The sequence below is a fragment of the Echeneis naucrates genome, chromosome 2 (assembly GCF_900963305.1).
Source record: "Echeneis naucrates chromosome 2, fEcheNa1.1, whole genome shotgun sequence".
NCBI classification, from domain to species: Eukaryota; Metazoa; Chordata; class Actinopteri; order Carangiformes; family Echeneidae; genus Echeneis; species Echeneis naucrates.
Window position 1 is genome coordinate 4,804,052 of NC_042512.1, and position 18,884 is coordinate 4,822,935.

Here is an 18,884-nt window from a genome sequence, read left to right on the forward strand (position 1 = left end):
TTGTGTAACTTCCCTATAGAAGGAAGATCTAGTTGATTTAAGAACCGTTCTACAATATCTGACTCTGGTCTGTCTGGCTGTGTGTACAGGCGTTCATAATATTTCTCAAATGCTTTTTGAATGCCATCCAGTGTGCGGGTTGTTTTATTAGAATTAGGATCTCTTATTTCGTGAATAGTATTTTCAGCTTGTTGTTTTCGCAGTCTCCACGCTAACAGTTTTGTTGCTTTCGAACCTGTCTCATAAAATTTTTGCCTCATAAACCGAAGCTTTTTCTCTAACTCTTCACTGTGAATTTTATCTATTTCCTGCTTAATTGGTCTAATTTGTTGCAGTAGAAGGGGATTTTTGTGTTTACTATGCAACTGCTCTAATTGTAGCAAATTATTTTGCAGATCAATTAGTCTTTGGGCTTTTGTCTTCTTCATAAAGGCAGTAATTGATATAATTTTACCTCTGAGGACAGCTTTTGCGGCGTCCCATAGTGTCACTGCATTTACCTGTCCGTTATTATTATTTTCCAGATATGTTTGTAATTCTCCTTTAATAGTTGTTTTAAATCCTGGGTCATTTAACAAGTTAGTGTTCAACCTCCACAGTGTATTTTTGCGTTTGCTGTCCACGTGCAGTTTTAAGTGCAAACTAGAATGGTCAGACAGGTCTCTTGTGCCCATCCTACATTCCTTTACTCTGTGTTTTTCAGAGTTGTACATAAAAAAGTAATCTATTCTGGAGTGTACATCGTGGCGTGCAGAATAAAAAGTGTATTGTCTATCTTGCTTATGGAAATCTCGCCATATATCTATCAAACCTAAATCCTGTAATCTTTTCTTTACCCATTTTTCTAAGTTATTTATTTTCCTTTTTTGGTTAGTTGTATCTAGTTTGGGGTTAATTATCATGTTTAAGTCCCCCGCACAAATAAGAACACCAAGAGTTTCACAGGAAATTAGATCAAAGATTTTCTTGAAAAGAACCTTATTGCTTCCAGGAGGGGCATATATGTTAAGTAGGGTCACCTCTTTGTGATCCAATTTACCCTTGACCAATATAAATCTTCCCTCCTTGTCCTTAATCTCTGATATAAATTCAAAGTTAACCGAGTTTGAGATCAAAATTGCAACCCCACGTTTGCGACCTCTTTTATAAGAGGAGTAAAATGTATTTCTGAATCCCATCTTTTTTAGCTTTTCATGTTCAGACGACTGTAAGTGTGTTTCTTGCCAGAATACGATTTGTGATTTCTCCTTCTTAGCCTTAGCTATCATCTTTGCCCTCTTAGTAGGGCTACTGAGACCATTTACATTGAGTGTGACAACATGAAATTCTCTTTCACCCATAATCTGCAATTGTAAAGCATCTCAGTTCCTGTGGTGATACCCTCTTAGACCTCAAAACATAATAACAATATAACACGACGGAACAGTATAAACAAACATAACTATAATACAAATAAAATGAGTGGGCTTCCAACTTGGAGGTTCAGGCTAATCCAACCTCTGGGGTGGGGATATGTTCCAGCCACTAGGTGGGGCCCCTGACTAGTTACAACTAGTAGTTCACTGGTGGCTTACTCTATATATGCCGGTATTTTATCAGACTAAGTTTATAACATTAGGGTCCGTTGCTATTACGTCCCGAAAATCAGAACTTAGTGAAGTAAATTCCAGCTGCAAGTGAGCAGCGCAAACGCTGTGATTCAAAGCTTACAAGTCTCCACAGGACCGAGCCTGTATATTACCAACCTGATCAGTCATTTATTTTAAGGCTTTAACTTGGTTTGCAGACAGAGAACAAAAACCAAAGACCGATGTGGGCCAAAGAGGGGATAAAGCAACCAGACTCTCTCTCTCTCAGTCGCCGGCGGGTGTAGTTTCCTCCTCTCCTGTGCGCCGCTGAAATCCCCTCAGTTTCTCGCGTACGCTTCGATGGAATTTTGCCGGGTCTCTATGGCGGGGGCCTTTGACATTCTCCCACAGTGGCTGAAGGTTGTCCAGCGTCCTCTTAGTCGGGCGGGTGGGGGGCACTGCAACACCCCTGGCACGTAGATCGTCTGCTGCTTGCTCAGCGCTGTGATATGTGACAGGTCCATCTTTGAGGAATACGCGCATCCTTGTTAACGGAGTTTGAAACCGGATGCCCTTTTCTTTAAGTGTCTTCTTTATTATCGTGTATTCCTTTCGTTTTGACAACACTTCAGTTGCGTAGTCGTGGTCAAAGGACAGCCTTTTGCCCTCAAAAGTGATAGGCTTCTTCCAGGCGGCCCGAATAACTTTTTCCTTCGTTGTGAATTTAAGGAATTTTATGACAATGGATCTTGGAGTCGCGTTGTCCGGGGGCCTCGTGCCCAGGGCTCTGTGTGCCCGCTCGATGCCCAGATTCGTGTCGGGGGGGATGTCCTCACCCAGTTCAGTCTTGATAAGTTTCTCCACAAAGTCAGCCACGGAGGTGCCCTCTGCTGTTTCTCTTACGCCGTACAGCCTGATGTTATTCCTGCGCGAGTGCCCTTCTAACTCCGTAACTTTAGCTTGTAGAGCGTGTTGTGTTTTCAGAAGGGAATTCACTGCATCTTTCGCGTCCGTACTCCATGTCTCCATATCCCCGATGCGTTGCTCGGCTTCCTCGAGTCTTTCGTTTGTGAGGGCGATTTTCCCTGTTGCCTCCTCCATTTCTTGATGTACGTCAGCTCTCAGTTCGTTCAGCTGTTTCTTAATATCTGCCTGGAAGCTAGTTTGAAAGTCAGTTAGTCGATTTGCAATATCAGTTTTGATTTCCGTCATCAGTTCTCTTATGGTGGTCAATATTGCGGACTCTTCTCCTGACATTGGCTTCGTAGCTGATGCTTCCTCGCCGCCATCTTCTACGGTGTTTACGCTTTCAATGGTGTCGTCCTCTCGATCAAAATCATCCTTCTTAGCTCTTCTTTGTGACTTACCATGGCCCTTTTCCTTCCCCCCTTCCATCTTCAGATGTATTTAGGTCGATTTTAGTATCAAAAACTTTTGAATTGGGGGGGGTTTAGCTAACCGGCAGAGAGCAATTTTTTACACGACCATCCTCGAGCTCGCGCCACCGGAAGTCCCCCAAGAGCTAAAGTCTTGTGGAGAATGTGGGCATCGATCCCACTACCTCTCACATGCTAAGGGAGCACTCTACAATTCCAGCTAATTCCCCTACATTTCGATGCAACTTTCAGGGGTCAGAAACATGTGGCATTATTGCAGGCAAGCTAGGCATGACATGTGGTAGTGTGGCCGAGCGGTCCAAGGTGCTGGATTTAGGCTCCAGTCTCTTCAGAGGCGTGGGTTCGAATCCCACCACTGCCAAGCTTTGCACTCTACAGTATATTCTTGAAGTGTTTCTGACCATTGCTGCGCATGGTTGTTAAGGCGATGGAGTAGAAATCCTTTGGGGTTTCCCTGCGCAGGTTCGAATCAGATGGTTCCTCTTTTCATCTGCTGCAGCAGCTCAGAGCCTCTGTGGTTTGGGAAAGGTCCAAAGAAGATGTAGATCAGTGGTAGACGTTCATCAAAAAAAAAGGCAACTCAAAGCAGAAACACTGCTCAGGCTAAAGACCAGACCAAGGATGGCGTAGCAACATTTCTACCTGTTGATATCTGTTATATCTATAACATCTAACATTAGGCGTAAGGCACTGCTGGGATTTGAACGCAGGATCTCCTGTTTACGAGACAGGCGCTTTGACCAGCTAAGCCACAGCACCACTCTGATGTACATGTATATACAGAGGATCTGTCAATGGAAGTGTAATGTGTATACTGCAGCTGAGGTTGATGGTAAAACAAACAGAGAATGAAGTTCTCTAATGTTTTGGCCTCTTTTTTTAACTCACCTCAAAACTTCACAATGAAGTTACGGTCTAGTCACAGTGTGTTAGAAGCCCTGTGGGCGGCCACACAGGAGATGTAGCTCAGTGGGAGAGCGCATGCTTCGCATGTATGAGGCCCCGGGTTCAATCCCTGGCATCTCCAGCATTTATAATGAATTGTTGTGCTTTGTCACTCAAACAAATTACTGACAACACACATACGTAGGTGTCAAAGACAAATCTAAAGCTGATTTTATACGTCATCCCGAATAGACGCGAAATGGTACCGTTTGTTTCTGCTGAAACTTTTATTTGTGCTGCTGCAGTTTTATCGATGTTAGACATTTTAATTTCTGGTGATGAAGTCACTCAGCCCCCCATGTTCTCCAAATGGACCCAAAGTGCAGTTGTCACCAAATTTATCAAACAGTAATGTCAGATGTTTAAAAGAAATGTTATTCTTAATTGAGCTCTTCATTCTGGATATGATTAATTTAACTTTATCTTTGGGTTATGAACCCCAGACTCCCCAACTTACTGTATTGGATATCCTTCTTCCTGGTTAAGGTACCTGTGCTACTTTGTTCTGAAAATCCGATCTCAGTATCCTGTCTGCAGAAGTCTTATATCATAATCGTGAAAACTTAACTTTCTCCCCCAACCTGTCAATGATCTGGATAGTCTTCATGTCTCCTGGTACAGCTTCAACTTTGGTTGAGGAGGTGAAACCAAGCAAAGATCCAGATAGCAGATACCAGCTGTCCATCCACAGCTAATGATCAGCTGAAAGCTAAAAGAAACAGTCAAAGCTCCATAGACAACAACAGTCCTGCTTCTGTTTACCAAAAGGCTCCAAAGCCCACTCAGGGACCTGCTGTGTTTAGTTCACTTGTTGCTGTATCTCCAAAGAGCTAAAGTCTTGTGGAGAATGTGGGCATCGATCCCACTACCTCTCACATGCTAAGGGAGCGCTCTACAATTCCAGCTAATTCCCCTGTACTGGCATGCAAGCTAAGCTTTGAGAAAAGGCTTCTTTAACAACCTCTGCGTTCACCATCAACAGGTTTCAAAGATATTTACGATGGCCTTAAAGGCAGATATTTAGGATAATTCTAGCTGGAATAGCAGGCTGCAACAGGAAAAGTTCTGCATGTCTCTGTCTCTTGATGGGCTAATTTTTCATCAAATTTTTCGGCTATTGCTGCAGCTTTTGTCGTCAGAATGGCCGAGCGGTCTAAGGCGCTGCGTTCAGGTCGCAGTCTCTCCTTGAGATGTGGGTTCAGAAACCACTTTGATTTCACCTCTAATGCAGCAAGGTGTGTTTTCTGAGGACAAAATTGTTGACCACCCAAACTTTTAAAAGACCAAAATTCCTTTGACATGTCAAAATATTGCTACTCCGTCCTTCGAAAATGGAAACAATGGAAACAACAACACATGCAAACAGAGAAAGGTGCTGGGTTGAGGTTCCAGTATCAAGGGAGACATCGTTGATGCCACAAAACCATCTCCAGTGCGAATACGGTGGATATGTGGGCAGAACTGACTCTCAGTTAGCTTGGGTGGTTTGGTGGTAGAACTCACACCTGCCAAATGGGAGGCCTGGGTTCAATTCCCAACTGATGCAAAGGAGCCAATTGCCAACATATGTAAAAATTGTCATGTTCACCTCACACACTAAAGGTCTCTGGATAGAAGCTGTTAGGAAACAACTTTATTCTCCTTGTTTATCCACAGAGGAGGTGAAGTCACACACCACGTGATGTTTCTCTTTCCTTTCCTCCCTACATTACCTCGTCTGTGCAAGTATTGTATGCTGCTTTTCGAGTGTCTTCTTTTGACACCATGAAAAAAATCCATGAGGCCGTGTAGACACCAAAAAAGGCAGCCTACAAACTTGGAGAGCACCAGCATTGATCCCAACAGAATTTTAACACAGAGCCTTCAGATGTACAGTCAGTCTTCCTGGAATTCAGATATTTTTTAAAAAGGTAGCTTATATGTCAGACAAATTTGCAGCATGCAGCAAGGATTTCAGCTGTAAGCTGTACCAACTGAGCTATCGAAGGGAGCCGTGAGCCTCCCTGTCATTTATCACAGTATGGGGATCAAATCCATGACTGTGGTGTTATTAGCACCACGCTCTAACCAGCTGACGTTGAGGATAATTCTGACTGGAATAACAGGGTGCAACTTAGACAGACTAAAGCAACCACCAACGAGGATGGGATTCGAAACCACGCGTGCAGAGCACAATGGATTAGCAGTCCATCGCCTTAAACACTTGGCCACCTCGTCATGTTTGACACGTGTCCTGGAGTCCCCTGACAGTGGATCTCAGGACTCAATGATGAACCTCATTATTTACACACAGCACATTCAGGACATTAATGTGACAGTTTATTTTATGCTAAAGAAAATCCTTTGTTATTTGTCACAGTGGACTTGGCTCATCATATTTTTCTGACTAACTGGTATTGGAGTTTTAAGTTACTTATTTTGGCCTTCTCTTGTTGCCGTATCTCCAAAGAGCTGAAGTCTTGTGTAGAAAAAACAGAAAGATACAGTTGTCCAGATAACCTTTGAATTAAACGTATGTGAGGGTTGACCAAACAAAACAAAAGTTACAGGGTCAGATTATGGAAACAGATGATGTTCAGTTGTGTCATGGTTCATTGGTAACAACTAACATTTTGTAGATCAGTAGCATACCATGGTTGGCTGTGCAGCGTTTGGATGCTCCAATCAGTCCGAGAAGGGTTTCCACATGTATGGATTCCCCAAGAACCATGAGGGCTGGAAAATGTAGTGTGTGTGTTTGTGTGCGTGTGTGTGTGTGTGTGTGTATACAGATACAAATGCAAATAAAGATAAGTATATGCACCACAAAGGGCCTCTGATATAATATAGAAATTGTCAATTAAAACGAGGTATTGATTTAATCATTTTACTCCTGGAGATACTTTCACAGCTACCAAAGTTGTGAGAACAAACTAGCAAACAATTGGTCACCTGCCAAAATAAAAATATATATAATCACACTGTGCACGTGCAAATAAAGATCAGTATATCATCACGGTACCACTTTGGGTTCATTTAGAGAACATGCGCTGAAGGCTGGGGAATTAGCTCAAATGGTAGAGTGCTCGCTTAGCATGTGAGAGGTAGTGAGATTACTGCAACAAGTGAACTAAACACAGGAGGTCCCTGGGTGGACTTTGGAGCCTTTTGGTAAACAGAAGCAGGACTATTGTTGTGTATGGAGCTTTGACTGTTTCCTGAACACATCATAAACTTAAGCAGCTGCTCTCCTGCTCACATGTTCTTCACCCCATCACAAGATATCGATGGTGGGTTGGTGGACCGGTGGACACTTTGACATCAGAGTTTCTGACATGGATACAGACAGACAGATCCAGTGTCCCAGAGAGAGAGGAGGCCCGCTGAGCTGTCGTGTTCTTCTGTGAATCAGACAGCAGAGACTGAGACATTGCATGCTAAATATAAATGAAATCACAAACTCAACTACTTGTTTGGCTGTTATTGCATCATTCCATATTTGGACATGTCAGTTTCACATTTGGAGTGGTAGGGTGACAACTGAAAGCTCTGGATAAGTATTACTTAGATACGTTTTCAAGTTTTAGTGGGAAAGCAAACATCTCTCAAGGAGTTAACCTTGAGTCTGGAGCCTTAGACCACAGACCATCCTGACATGTTCGTCCAGCTGCCAGTCTCTGATGAGGAAACAGAAACCAATGTAGAGGAAAGGGGCAGTGCAACTGTGCTAACATTAGCATGTAGTGTGAGGATGAAGTAAACTGTAAATCTCACTTTGAGCAACGTAGAACATTGTTTATTATTTGAAGCAGCTCTTCAGACACACAAGTGACACACAACTGTGAGGAGCACAAGTGTTGACCTCTCGCACCCTACACATTCAAACCCCAGCAGTGCTGTGGTTCATACTGTACAGTATGTTTTCAGTCAGACCTGCTGATCTGCAGTGATGGGCTGTGTGTGCCCCCTGCCAAACACTGCATGTTTTCACATGGGGGTGGGGGGGCTGAAATTACAAAGGGAGAAAGAAACGACAGAGGGAGGCTTGTCACTGTAAATTACTGTGATGAGTGCTGATTCTCTCAAATAAGAATCTGTTTAAACCAAATCAATTAAACATTTGGACACAACTTTCTGACGGGCTGTCATTAGTCTGACTAAAGTTTTCCGAGCGTGAAAAGCGGTTAATCACCAAATTTCCTTCTGCTGAACAAAGCTGTAATAAAGGAAGTGATGAGCAGGAACTCCACTGAGAGCGAAGCACTGCAGGATGTCTTGTAGCCAACAACAGAAGTGCCACTGCAGCACTCTGTTGTAAGCCACCCCAGATGGGACTCGAACCCACAATCCCTGGCTTAGGAGGCCAGTGCCTTATCCATTATAATATATAAACAGCTCCAGTCGCTTCTGTCGGCAGAACTCAAAGGTATCTGGCAGGACCATGATTGCCTTTCGAGCTTCATTAACAGAGTGCACTCTACTGTGGAGGTCATGACAAAAAAGTGGGAGGAGTCTTTGATCTCTGTGATGTCATTAGAACCTTTGTGACATCACAGAATCAGCATCTCCTTTGATGGTTACTGATGGAACAGGAAAAGGTCAGATCCTGATATAATCTTGTGAATCCACAAGTATGCCTTTCTTTGTTTGTGTACCAACAGCCTGAGCTCTGGTTCTGACTTTGTTTTGATGAACCTCATTATTTACACACAGCACATTCAGGACATTAATGTGACAGTTTATTATATGATAAAGAAACTTTGGTAAGAGTCATGATGGTCCGCCACGTATGTTGGGGGTATTTTCAGATCCAAAATACATCCCTGTACATCAGTGTGGTGCTGTGGTTTAGTTGGTCAAAGCGCCGGTCTAGTTCAAATCCCCGCAGTGCCTCATTGATGAAGTTTAAGGTTGTTGAGTTAAACTCATGTAACTTCCTCAGCATAAGTTCCATTAAAAAGAAAAATAATAAAAATAATAAAACTCCAGAGGACACTGTGACCTCAATGCAGCGAGCAGAGTGGCGCAGCGGAAGTGTGCTGGTCCCATAACCCAGAGGTCGATGGGTAGAAACCATCCTCTGCTATTTATACACACTACATGAGATTTTCAGCAGCACTGATTAACAGGAAAACATGGAGAATGTTGTCTGTCAAATCTATAATATTGATCGTTGTAACCTACAGCTGATGAAAACCCAAAAATAGTTTGTTTCTACAACATCTGACTTTAGCAACAAGGAACTGCTGGGATTTAAACACAGGCTGCTTTAACCAGCCAACATACACAACCTTTATCTGCACTGAAATCATTCAGCCGGTTACCGGCTGAAGTCCACAGCACTCTACTCAGCTGTTTTTGTTGGATAGTATCTGGTTTGGTTTCACCTCTTCCACAAAACTTTGGAGAAGGTGTGTGTCCGGGTTCCCAGGGATGTTCTGTGGGAATATAGAACCATCCCATCACTATACACCAAGATACAAAGAAGCTGGACTTGAGAGTTTGTGAGGTTGGATGCTACACGCTGATTGTTTGTGTGTCCAGGACGTTTCAAGGACATCTTTCTGCCATTCTCTGCTCCAAACATTTCGATGCAACTTTCAGGGGTCAGAAACATGTGGCATTATTGCAGGCAAGCTAGGCAGGACATGTGGTAGTGTGGCCGAGCGGTCCAAGGCGCTGGATTTAGGCTCCAGTCTCTTCAGAGGCGTGGGTTCGAATCCCACCACTGCCAAGCTTTGCACTCTACAGTATATTCTTGAAGTGTTTCTGACCATTGCTGCGCATGGTTGTTAAGGCGATGGAGTAGAAATCCTTTGGGGTTTCCCTGCGCAGGTTCGAATCAGATGGTTCCTCTTTTCATCTGCTGCAGCAGCTCAGAGCCTCTGTGGTTTGGGAAAGGTCCAAAGAAGATGTAGATCAGTGGTAGACGTTCATCAAAAAAAAAGGCAACTCAAAGCAGAAACACTGCTCAGGCTAAAGACCAGACCAAGGATGGCGTAGCAACATTTCTACATGTTGATATCTGTTATATCTATAACATCTAACATTAGGCGGAAGGCACTGCTGGGATTTGAACGCAGGATCTCCTGTTTACGAGACAGGCGCTTTGACCAGCTAAGCCACAGCACCACTCTGATGTACATGTATATACAGAGGATCTGTCAATGGAAGTGTAATGTGTATACTGCAGCTGAGGTTGATGGTAAAACAAACAGAGAATGAAGTTCTCTAATGTTTTGGCCTCTTTTTTTAACTCACCTCAAAACTTCACAATGAAGTTACGGTCTAGTACCACTCGGCCACCTCGTCATGTTTGCTGAAGATGTGGTCTGAGCACGGTCTGGTCTTGAGACTGAGCAGTGGTTCTGCCTTGAGTGGCCTTTTGTTTTGGTGAACGTCTACCACTGAGCTACAGCCGAACACGCTGACTGATTGCGCCACAGAGAAATGCAGAACTATTCCTGTTGCAGCCTGCTATTCCAGCTAGAATTGTCCTAAATATCTGCCTTTAAGGCCATCGTGAATGATTTCTAAATATCTTTGAAACCTGTTGATGGTGAACTCAGAGGGGGCAAAGCTTAGCTTGCTAGCATGCATACAGGGGAGTTAGCTCAAATGGTAGAGCGCTTGCTTAGCATGTGAGAGGTATTGGGATCGATGCCCACATTCTCCACAAGACTTTAGCTTACCTGAGCACTGACTTGGCTGTTGAATTCACTAAGTGCTACTTGTTGAGGCAGTGCTGACTGACAAAGGCAACAGCAGGTTTGGTGGGAGCCATAACTGCCACCACAAAGTGAAAGTCGCAATTAACTACGCAACCTCAATGTTTACTTGAGTTTTGAATTTAATAGTGTTATTTCTTGGTGCTGTGTTAACTACCAAACACAACAAGTCATGGAATTGATGTCTTCTTAGACGTTAGATGACTTCAATTACAGAATCTATTGAGTCACTCCAATCAGAGACACTGATGAATTCTTTGTCTTTCGTTCTGGTATTTCTATACATATATTATAAATATCATATATATATATATTATAATATAATGTATATCATTATATTATAAATATAATATATTAAATAATGGCAGAGAGAGAGATGACCTGGCAGTGGTGGGATTTGAACCCACACCAAGAGACTGGAGCCTGAATACAGCACACCTGCGTCACCTGTGAGAAAGCTCAAAGCTGTGTCCAAAGGTTTGAAGGAGTGAATGGCAAAAAGATGTCTTTGAAGCCATTTGGACACACAAGCAGTCAGCGTGCAGCATTCAACCTCACAATATTTCATGTGGTCGTGGTGTGGTTGAAAGAGGAGGCAGAATATTGGAAATGTAGGTCAAAACAAGCAGGTCATAAAAAGTCATTTGGCAAGAGTTATGGGGTACTTCGGGTGAGGTCAACTCTGACTGAGAGCGAAGCACTGCTGGGGTTTGAATGCAGAATGTCCTGTTTACAAGACAGACACTTTAAGCAGCTCAGCATCAGTACTGCCAGTTTGTGTCTGTATCGTAGAGGAAGAAAACACAAAGGTCTGTCACAAAGGTTCGAATGACATCAAAGAGATCAAAGGCTCCTCCCACTTTTTTGTCATGACCTCCACAGTAGAGTGCACTCTGTTAATGAAGCTCCAAAGACAATCATGGTCCTGCCAGATACCTTTGAGTTCTGCTGACAGAAGAAAGAACCAAACTGGGCCAGGAGCCAAATATTTGTTGGATCAGGAATCCTGAAATGTCTCTCTTTTGTGCAGTCAGGATGTCCAAGCAATCTCAGACTGTCCCTGTTTTACCAGCAGCTCTACAAGTGAATCGGTCTTTTTCTTTGTCCTCAGTAAAATAAACTGCATTTAAGAGCTTCACAATGTGAACAAGCTTCCAATGACAACCGTCCCAAGTAAAGTCTCCATATTGTTCAACTTTTGCTCCTACATTAAAACAAACCACTTTACCATCAACCTCAGCTGCAGTATACACATTACACTTGTGTTCACTTTGGTAATTTGGTAGGATGACTACACAGGATAAATTGCTCCAAGCTGAGTGGATAGTTGAGAGATCAGGGTGTTGCACAAGATAAAGATTTCCTGTGCTTCATAATCAACGCTGGAGATTCATGCGAACGTGAGATAGTATGACTTATGCATCTGTGTCATGTTGGAGATCAATGAAAGGCAGGAAATGCCTTTGATCTCCAGTGACGTCACACCGTCTCGTTGTGGAGTTATTAGTTGTTGATGTTGTTCTGAAAAAATCTGCATCAGTGAAACATTCATTCATACACGAGGACATCACGTATATTGTTGGAATAGAAAATCTTATTTTTTCTGTGTGTGCTCCTGAGAAAGAGGCTCATGTGCTGCTTGAAGTGAATCAGAGCAGCTTCTGTCAGGAACATCTGTTTGTTGCTGACAACATCTGGATTACAGATGACACATCAGACTGATATTATCTGTGTCATGGTGTTCAGAGATTTCAGCAGCTCACATCCAACACAGAGACTCTGAGCAGGCCCACCTGGTCTTAGACCCAGACCCAGACCCAGACCTAAATCCAAACCCAGGAGACAGAGGTTGAGTGAGTCAGTGAGGAAGAAGCTGCTCGTTCTCCTTCAACAGTTTGATCTGAGGAAAAGTCACTTCCTCTTTTCAGGAATCAACTTCTACCATCTGTCCACTAGATGGAGATAACTGAGCATCAACTTAAAAATTCTCAAAAAACTGAAAGATCTGACAATGTTTTTGAAAGCAGATACAGTACATCCAGATAACCTTTGAATTAACCTTCAACAGGTTTCAAACAAGATCGTCCCTGGGTGGGCTCGAACCACCATCCTTTCAGAAAACAGCCGAACACGCTGACCGATTGCAACCCCTAGCTGGGACAGGGCCGTTTGGGCAAGTCAAGCTGAAATAATTAATTTAATTTCATCTGAATTATGCACCAGTCAGAAGCCTGAGTAGCTCAGTCGGTAGAGCATCAGACTTTTAATCTGAGGGTCCAGGGTTCAATTCCCTGTTCAGGTGATGCAGCTTCTTCCCTTTAGTGGTTCACATTATAGACTCCACAGCAGTGATAGGTGACACTGATCTATGAAATAATGAAACCATGAGTCTTTCATGTCCATTTCAAGGCCCATTTGTGCAGGAAATATCTTGAGTCTGTTACCTCAGACCACTGAGCCATCCTGACACGTGTGTCCAGCTGCCAGTCTCTGGTGAGGAAACAGAAAAGTTAATGCTAGCTTTGGTAGGACAGTGTCAGCTCTCTCTCTCCCTCTCTCAACCCAACCAGTCGAGGCAGATGGCCGCCCCCCCTGGTTTTGCCTCTTAAAGGACGTTTTTCCTTGCCACTGGCACCAAGTGCTTGCTCATCGGGGGATCTGTTGAGTGTCTAAATAATTTTAGAGTTTTGTCTAGACCTGCTCTTTATGTAAAGATGATTGATGTCACTTTGTTATGATTTGGTGCTATACAAATAAATCGGATTTGATTGGTGGAGTGGCAGTGGAGCATTGTTACGGTTGTAATGACACAATTTTCAAATATAACCAACCATAGATCGCGAACAGCTAGCTTAGCAGAGGTTTGGTTTTGTTCATCAACCTCTAGGTTATGGGCCCATAACCACGCAACACCACTCTGCTGCAAACCACCCCAGATGGGACTTGAACCTAATAGTGACTTGTGGGTTCAAGTCCCATCTGGGGTGGTTGCACGCTGCAACAACATGTCTCTTTGGGTTAATCGGTCAGCGTGTTCACTGAAGCAGCTGTTCACTGAAAGGATGGTGGTTCAAGCCCACCCAGGGAAGTGCTTTGTCTTATCCACTGGAACTTTAGTCGACACATGGAAGATTTGATTTGGAGAAGGTGTGTGTCCGGGTTCCCAGGGATGTTCTGTGGGAATATAGAACCATCCCATCACTATACACCAAGATACAAAGAAGCTGGACTTGAGAGTCCAGGACGTTTCAAGGACATCTTTCTGCCATTCTCTGCTCCAAACATTTTGATGCAACTTTCAGGGGTCAGAAACATGTGGCATTATTGCAGGCAAGCAAGGCAGGACATGTGGTAGTGTGGCCGAGCGGTCCAAGGCGCTGGATTAAGGCTCCAGTCTCTTCAGAGGCGTGGGTTGGAATCCCACCACTGCCAAGCTTTGCACTCTGCAGTATAATCTTGAAGTGTTTATTTAAATCTAAAGCTCTTATAATATAGTGTTCTACCAGTGGCTACCATCACTTTGAGTTACTGAAGTGGGGACCGACATCTGATAAAGATACAAATAAAATAATCTAAATCTGCTTTTATTAGCAGAGTATTAGCGGTGCAACTGCTCTTGTTCTTTCTGTAGCTAAAAGCGTTAGGGAGTTGAAACCCAGCAAAACATATCAAATGATAAAAATAAAGATTTGAAGAAGGAATGAAAATCAAAGTGATGAACTGTGGATGGCAGCCTGCTGTTGATCTGACTGAACAGCGATGCAGAAACCTTTACCTTGTTGTTTCTCCGACTAGACATTGCGATAAACCCAATGAAGACATAGTGGAACAGGCAATCAATGCAAGAGTGTTGTGGACTTGGCCAAGTTTTCCCTCAGATGGCACATGAGCACAGTCTCGACGCTCGGGTGACTTACTTTCCAAAACTAATAAGATGGCGCATGATGCTGAAGTACTTCTTCAAGAAGAAGATATTTCCTCTTCAGCGTGACATTGTTAAGATTGTAATGACACCATTTTCCAACATAACCAACCATGGATCAGCTAGCTGTTGCTAATAGGCTGTCAGCACACCATGGCTTGGGGGGGGGGCAGTGCCTTATCCATTAGGCCACTGGGGCAGATGTGACAATACGTGAAAAGACATGGCAAAATATGTGTTGAAAACATGGTGGAGCAGGTGAAAACATGTAGTGGACTTAGTTGTGTCTATCCTCACCTGGGACTTGAACATAATCTCAACACTCAAGTGAGTTGATTTTGGAAACTGGTCTGACCAGACTGGAGCTGGTTAACTGACATGTCAACTTTTCAATAGATCAAAGGAGGCAGACTGGGTACTCGGCACTAAAACAACAGTTGAAATCTGCTTTACTTCCACTGCAGAGGAAAACAGCTGGGAGTTAAAACAAGCAAGGTTAATACTGAAGTTTGTTTTCAAGACTTAAGATCTTCCCTCTTCAGCTAGTGCAGCTTCAGGATTGCATTTTTACTATTGAAATGATATCTTCAAATACGACAAACTTTGGATAGTTAACAGCTAGCTGTTGCTAAAAAGCTGTTAGCAGAGGATGGTTTCGATCCATCGACCTCTGGGTTATGGGCCCAGCATGCTTCCGCTGCGCCACTCTGCTCATAGCTAGGGGAGCTGCAGCATATAAACTCGAATCCCATCTCTGTGGAATCTGCGTAGGAATGCCATTCTTTCCTTCCTTCAATCACCAGGACAGCAGATATTATCAGTGATATGGGGGGTGGGGGATAACGAAGTAGTTTGAAAGTCACAAATGTTACCTTCACTTGAGCACTAACTTGACTGTTGAATTCAGTAAGTGCTACTTGTTGGGTCAGTGCTGACTGACAAAAACAACGACATCTTCTTAGAATACAATACTGATCATTTCAATTATGAAACACAGACAACTTCCTTTTGTACAAGTGCTTCTCTTTGCAGTTGTCCTGGATGGTTTTGATAGATTTCTTCAGATCAGCTGAGTGAGTGAATTTTTCGTCAACATTTCCCGAACTGAAGCACAGACTTGTGTTCTGAGAGCAGTAAGTGCTATTTGTTGGGATAGTGTTGGTGATTTCAGAAGTCAATGACAAGTTCTATCAGTTTTTAGGGTGTGGGGGTTAAGAACATCTGAATTAGTTAGCACATACTAAGTTATCTTAATGGGTAGGCTGCTGGCTTAGCATGTATTTGTATCAATCAGCTTCTCAGCTGCTCTGAATGGTGACAGTGGGGCAGCCTTTGTGTTTACATCTGAATCACCTGTGATTTTGGAAATTCTTCAAAGCAGCTTCAAAGGAGGAGTTTCATTCTGTGAGTATTGTTACATCATCATGCGATGTATCAAAGGCAGCAGCTCTTCAGACACACAAGTGACACACAACTGTGAGGAGTGTTGACCTCTCTCACCCTACACATTCAAACCCCAGCAGTGCTGTGGTTCATACTTTTCATACTTCATGTCTCATGATGGGACATCCAGTGTGTATAAACAGCAGAGGATGGTTTCGATCCATCGACCTCTGGGTTATGGGCCCAGCACGCTTCTGCTGCACCACTCTGCTCACTAGGTTCAGGTTGTAATGTCGTCTTGAGTTTTGTGTAATTTCTAACCACCACATCCACTTTCTGTCAAAGCGGCTGTGGTGGTTAAAAGGTACTGAGATTTCCACCTGCAGTGTATCAAATGACCACGAGGGGGCAGCTTGGAAAATGAAGTCAGATCTTATTGAAGAGCATCAGACTTTTAATCTGAGGATCCAGGGTTCAAGTCCCTGTTCAGGTGCTGCAGCTTCTTCCCAATGGCTGTTTTTTTGTCATCACATGTACCTTTGGGTTCATGACGAGGTGGCCGAGTGGTGAAGGCGATGGACTGCTAATCCATTGTGCTCTGCATGCGTGGGTTCGAATCCCATCCTCGTCGGTGTTCAGCTGGCTTTAGTCTGTCTGAGTTGTACCCTGCTGTTGAGCAGGTTGAAATGTGGTGATTGCACTTTTTTAACAGGAGACAAACTTTGTTAAGAGTCATGATGGTCACTACACTACAGAAACTGCATGCACTCATTCATTTGAAGCGAACGTGAGAGTGTGACGTATCCATCTGTGTCGCGTGGGGCATCAATGAAAGGCAGGAAATGCCTTTGATCTCCAGTGACGGCACACAGTCTCGTTGTGGAGTTATTAGGTGTTGATTCTGCAAAAATGGTCCAGTGCGGTGAAATGGTCCATAGAAGTCTAATATCACCGAAACATGTTAACAAGACAGTGTTCAAGGATTTGAGGTTGAAACCACTAAATTCTCATAATTAACTAAAGCTGTGTCTGTTACATCTGTAACATTTAACATTATGCACAAGGCACTGCTGGGATTTGAACCCAGGATCTCCTGTTTACAAGACAGGTGCTTTGACCAGCTAAGCCACAGCACCACTCTGAAGTACGTGTATATACAGAGGATCTGGTGATGGAAGTGTAATGTGTATACTGCAGCTGAGGTTGATGGTAAAGTGGTTTGTTTTAATGTAGGAGCAAAAGTTGAACAATATGGAGACTTTACTTGGGACGGTTGTCTTTGGAAGCTTGTTCACATTGTGAAGCTTTTAAATGCAGTTTATTTTACTGAGGACAAAGAAAAAGACAAATTCACTTGTAGGGCTGCTGGTAAAACAGGGACAGTCTGAGATTGCTTGGACATCCTGACTGCACAAAAGAGAGACATTTCAGGATACCTGATCCAACAAACATTTGGCTCCTGGCCCAGTTTGGTTCTTTCTTCTGTCTGCAGAACTCAAAGTTATCTGGCAGGACCATGATTGTCTTTGGAGCTTCATTAACAGAGTGCACTCTACTGTGGAGGTCATGAGAAAAAAGTGGGAGGAGCCTTTGATCTCTTTGATGTCATTAGAACCTTTGTGACAGACCTTTGTGTTTTCTTCCTCTACGATACAGACACAAACTGGCAGTACTGATGCTGAGCTGCTTAAAGTGTCTGTCTTGTAAACAGGACATTCTGCATTCAAACCCCAGCAGAGCTTCGCTCTCAGTCAGAGTTGACCTCACCCGAAGTACCCCATAACTCTTGCCAAATGACTTTTTATGACCTGCTTGTTTTGACCTACATTTCCAATATTCTGCCTCCTCTTTCAACCACACCATGAAATATTGTGAGGTTGAATGCTGCACGCTGACTGCTTGCAGTTCAGAGAAGCAGGTGAAAAGATAAACTGTTTGCTTATAGGGCCGCCGTTCTTAAAGTCCGCCCGGAAAGTAACACAATCAAATTTTGAACTGGAATTGCTTACATTTTTTGTCATCTTTTTTTTTTTTGTTTTTTACAATTACAGTTTTTCACAATTCACAATTTCAAATATAAAATGCACTTTAATTATTTTATTTGCTTCAAAAATGTCAAAAGTATAAGCGTCAATGTGAATCATCTTGTTTTTACATGATTACAAATTTTCAACGAATTGCACATAAACCAGGGTTAGTGTTCGGAACCAGCCCTCTCTGTGTTGTTCTCTTGAGACTCTTATCTGTCATGACAATACAGAATCGTTGTGTTTTGATAAGCTGTTAACTCGCAGAGTGCGGCTGCATTACTCTCGTCCAGACAGGGACCAACATTTACGCCAGATTTTCAACAACTAATAACTCCACAATGAGACTTTGTGACGTCACTGGAGATCAAAGGCATTTCCTGTCTTTCATTGATCTCCAACAGCATTTGTCTCTGGGTGTCCCCTGCCAAAATGTAGCTTTGAACAAGGGTCCCAGCAAAATGCTGAAGAAATACGCCCATCTTAAAATTTTCAAATGAAAAGTCTCCATCTGATGTTCTTTTCATTTAGACTCCATGCAGGCTGTTAATGATTACTGTGTTTGTGTGTGGCTGTTTTGAATGTATGATCTTTGTTGTCCATAAAGAAAGGCTTTAATAAAGATCAGAATGAAAAGGAACATTTCCTCCAGTTTGTCACACCCCACCTGTCATGTCTCTGTTCCCCACCAGTGGGGTGGAGCCCCAACTTTAAGAACGGCGGCCCGATAAGCATCCAACAGCATCACTGAGTCACTGAGCACAGTGACAACTGTACACATTACTGGAGAAAGTGATAAATGACATTCTGCATCTATTTGAGTCAGTGAGGAAACATGTGAAGAGAAGTCTGTATTATATTACAGACTACAAACAGACTACAAACTGCTGTCACCTCAGGACACCATCAGCAGACCCTCAGCTGCATCCTTGTGG

At 43.2% G+C, this 18,884-nt stretch overlaps 9 non-coding genes across 9 annotated transcripts; 6 read left to right on the top strand and 3 right to left on the bottom strand.

Moving 5' to 3' along the window:
• The first annotated feature begins 3,244 nt into the window (after window positions 1-3,244).
• Window positions 3,245-3,326, top strand: trnal-uag (transfer RNA leucine (anticodon UAG)). Its single transcript has one exon. It is a non-coding gene; the product is annotated as a tRNA-Leu (tRNA).
• A 324-nt stretch (window positions 3,327-3,650) lies between these two features.
• On the bottom strand, window positions 3,651-3,724 carry trnat-cgu (transfer RNA threonine (anticodon CGU)). Its single transcript has one exon. It is a non-coding gene; the product is annotated as a tRNA-Thr (tRNA).
• Window positions 3,725-3,920: 196 nt separating this feature from the next.
• Window positions 3,921-3,992, top strand: trnaa-cgc (transfer RNA alanine (anticodon CGC)). Its single transcript has one exon. It is a non-coding gene; the product is annotated as a tRNA-Ala (tRNA).
• Window positions 3,993-9,541: 5,549 nt separating this feature from the next.
• Window positions 9,542-9,623, top strand: trnal-uag (transfer RNA leucine (anticodon UAG)). Its single transcript has one exon. It is a non-coding gene; the product is annotated as a tRNA-Leu (tRNA).
• A 324-nt stretch (window positions 9,624-9,947) lies between these two features.
• Window positions 9,948-10,021, bottom strand: trnat-cgu (transfer RNA threonine (anticodon CGU)). The gene has a single exon. It is a non-coding gene; the product is annotated as a tRNA-Thr (tRNA).
• A 2,825-nt stretch (window positions 10,022-12,846) lies between these two features.
• On the top strand, window positions 12,847-12,919 carry trnak-uuu (transfer RNA lysine (anticodon UUU)). The gene has a single exon. It is a non-coding gene; the product is annotated as a tRNA-Lys (tRNA).
• A 1,048-nt stretch (window positions 12,920-13,967) lies between these two features.
• On the top strand, window positions 13,968-14,049 carry trnal-aag (transfer RNA leucine (anticodon AAG)). Its single transcript has one exon. It is a non-coding gene; the product is annotated as a tRNA-Leu (tRNA).
• Window positions 14,050-16,471: 2,422 nt separating this feature from the next.
• trnas-gcu (transfer RNA serine (anticodon GCU)) lies at window positions 16,472-16,553 on the top strand. The gene has a single exon. It is a non-coding gene; the product is annotated as a tRNA-Ser (tRNA).
• A 431-nt stretch (window positions 16,554-16,984) lies between these two features.
• On the bottom strand, window positions 16,985-17,058 carry trnat-ugu (transfer RNA threonine (anticodon UGU)). Its single transcript has one exon. It is a non-coding gene; the product is annotated as a tRNA-Thr (tRNA).
• Between the last annotated feature and the right edge of the window lie 1,826 nt (window positions 17,059-18,884).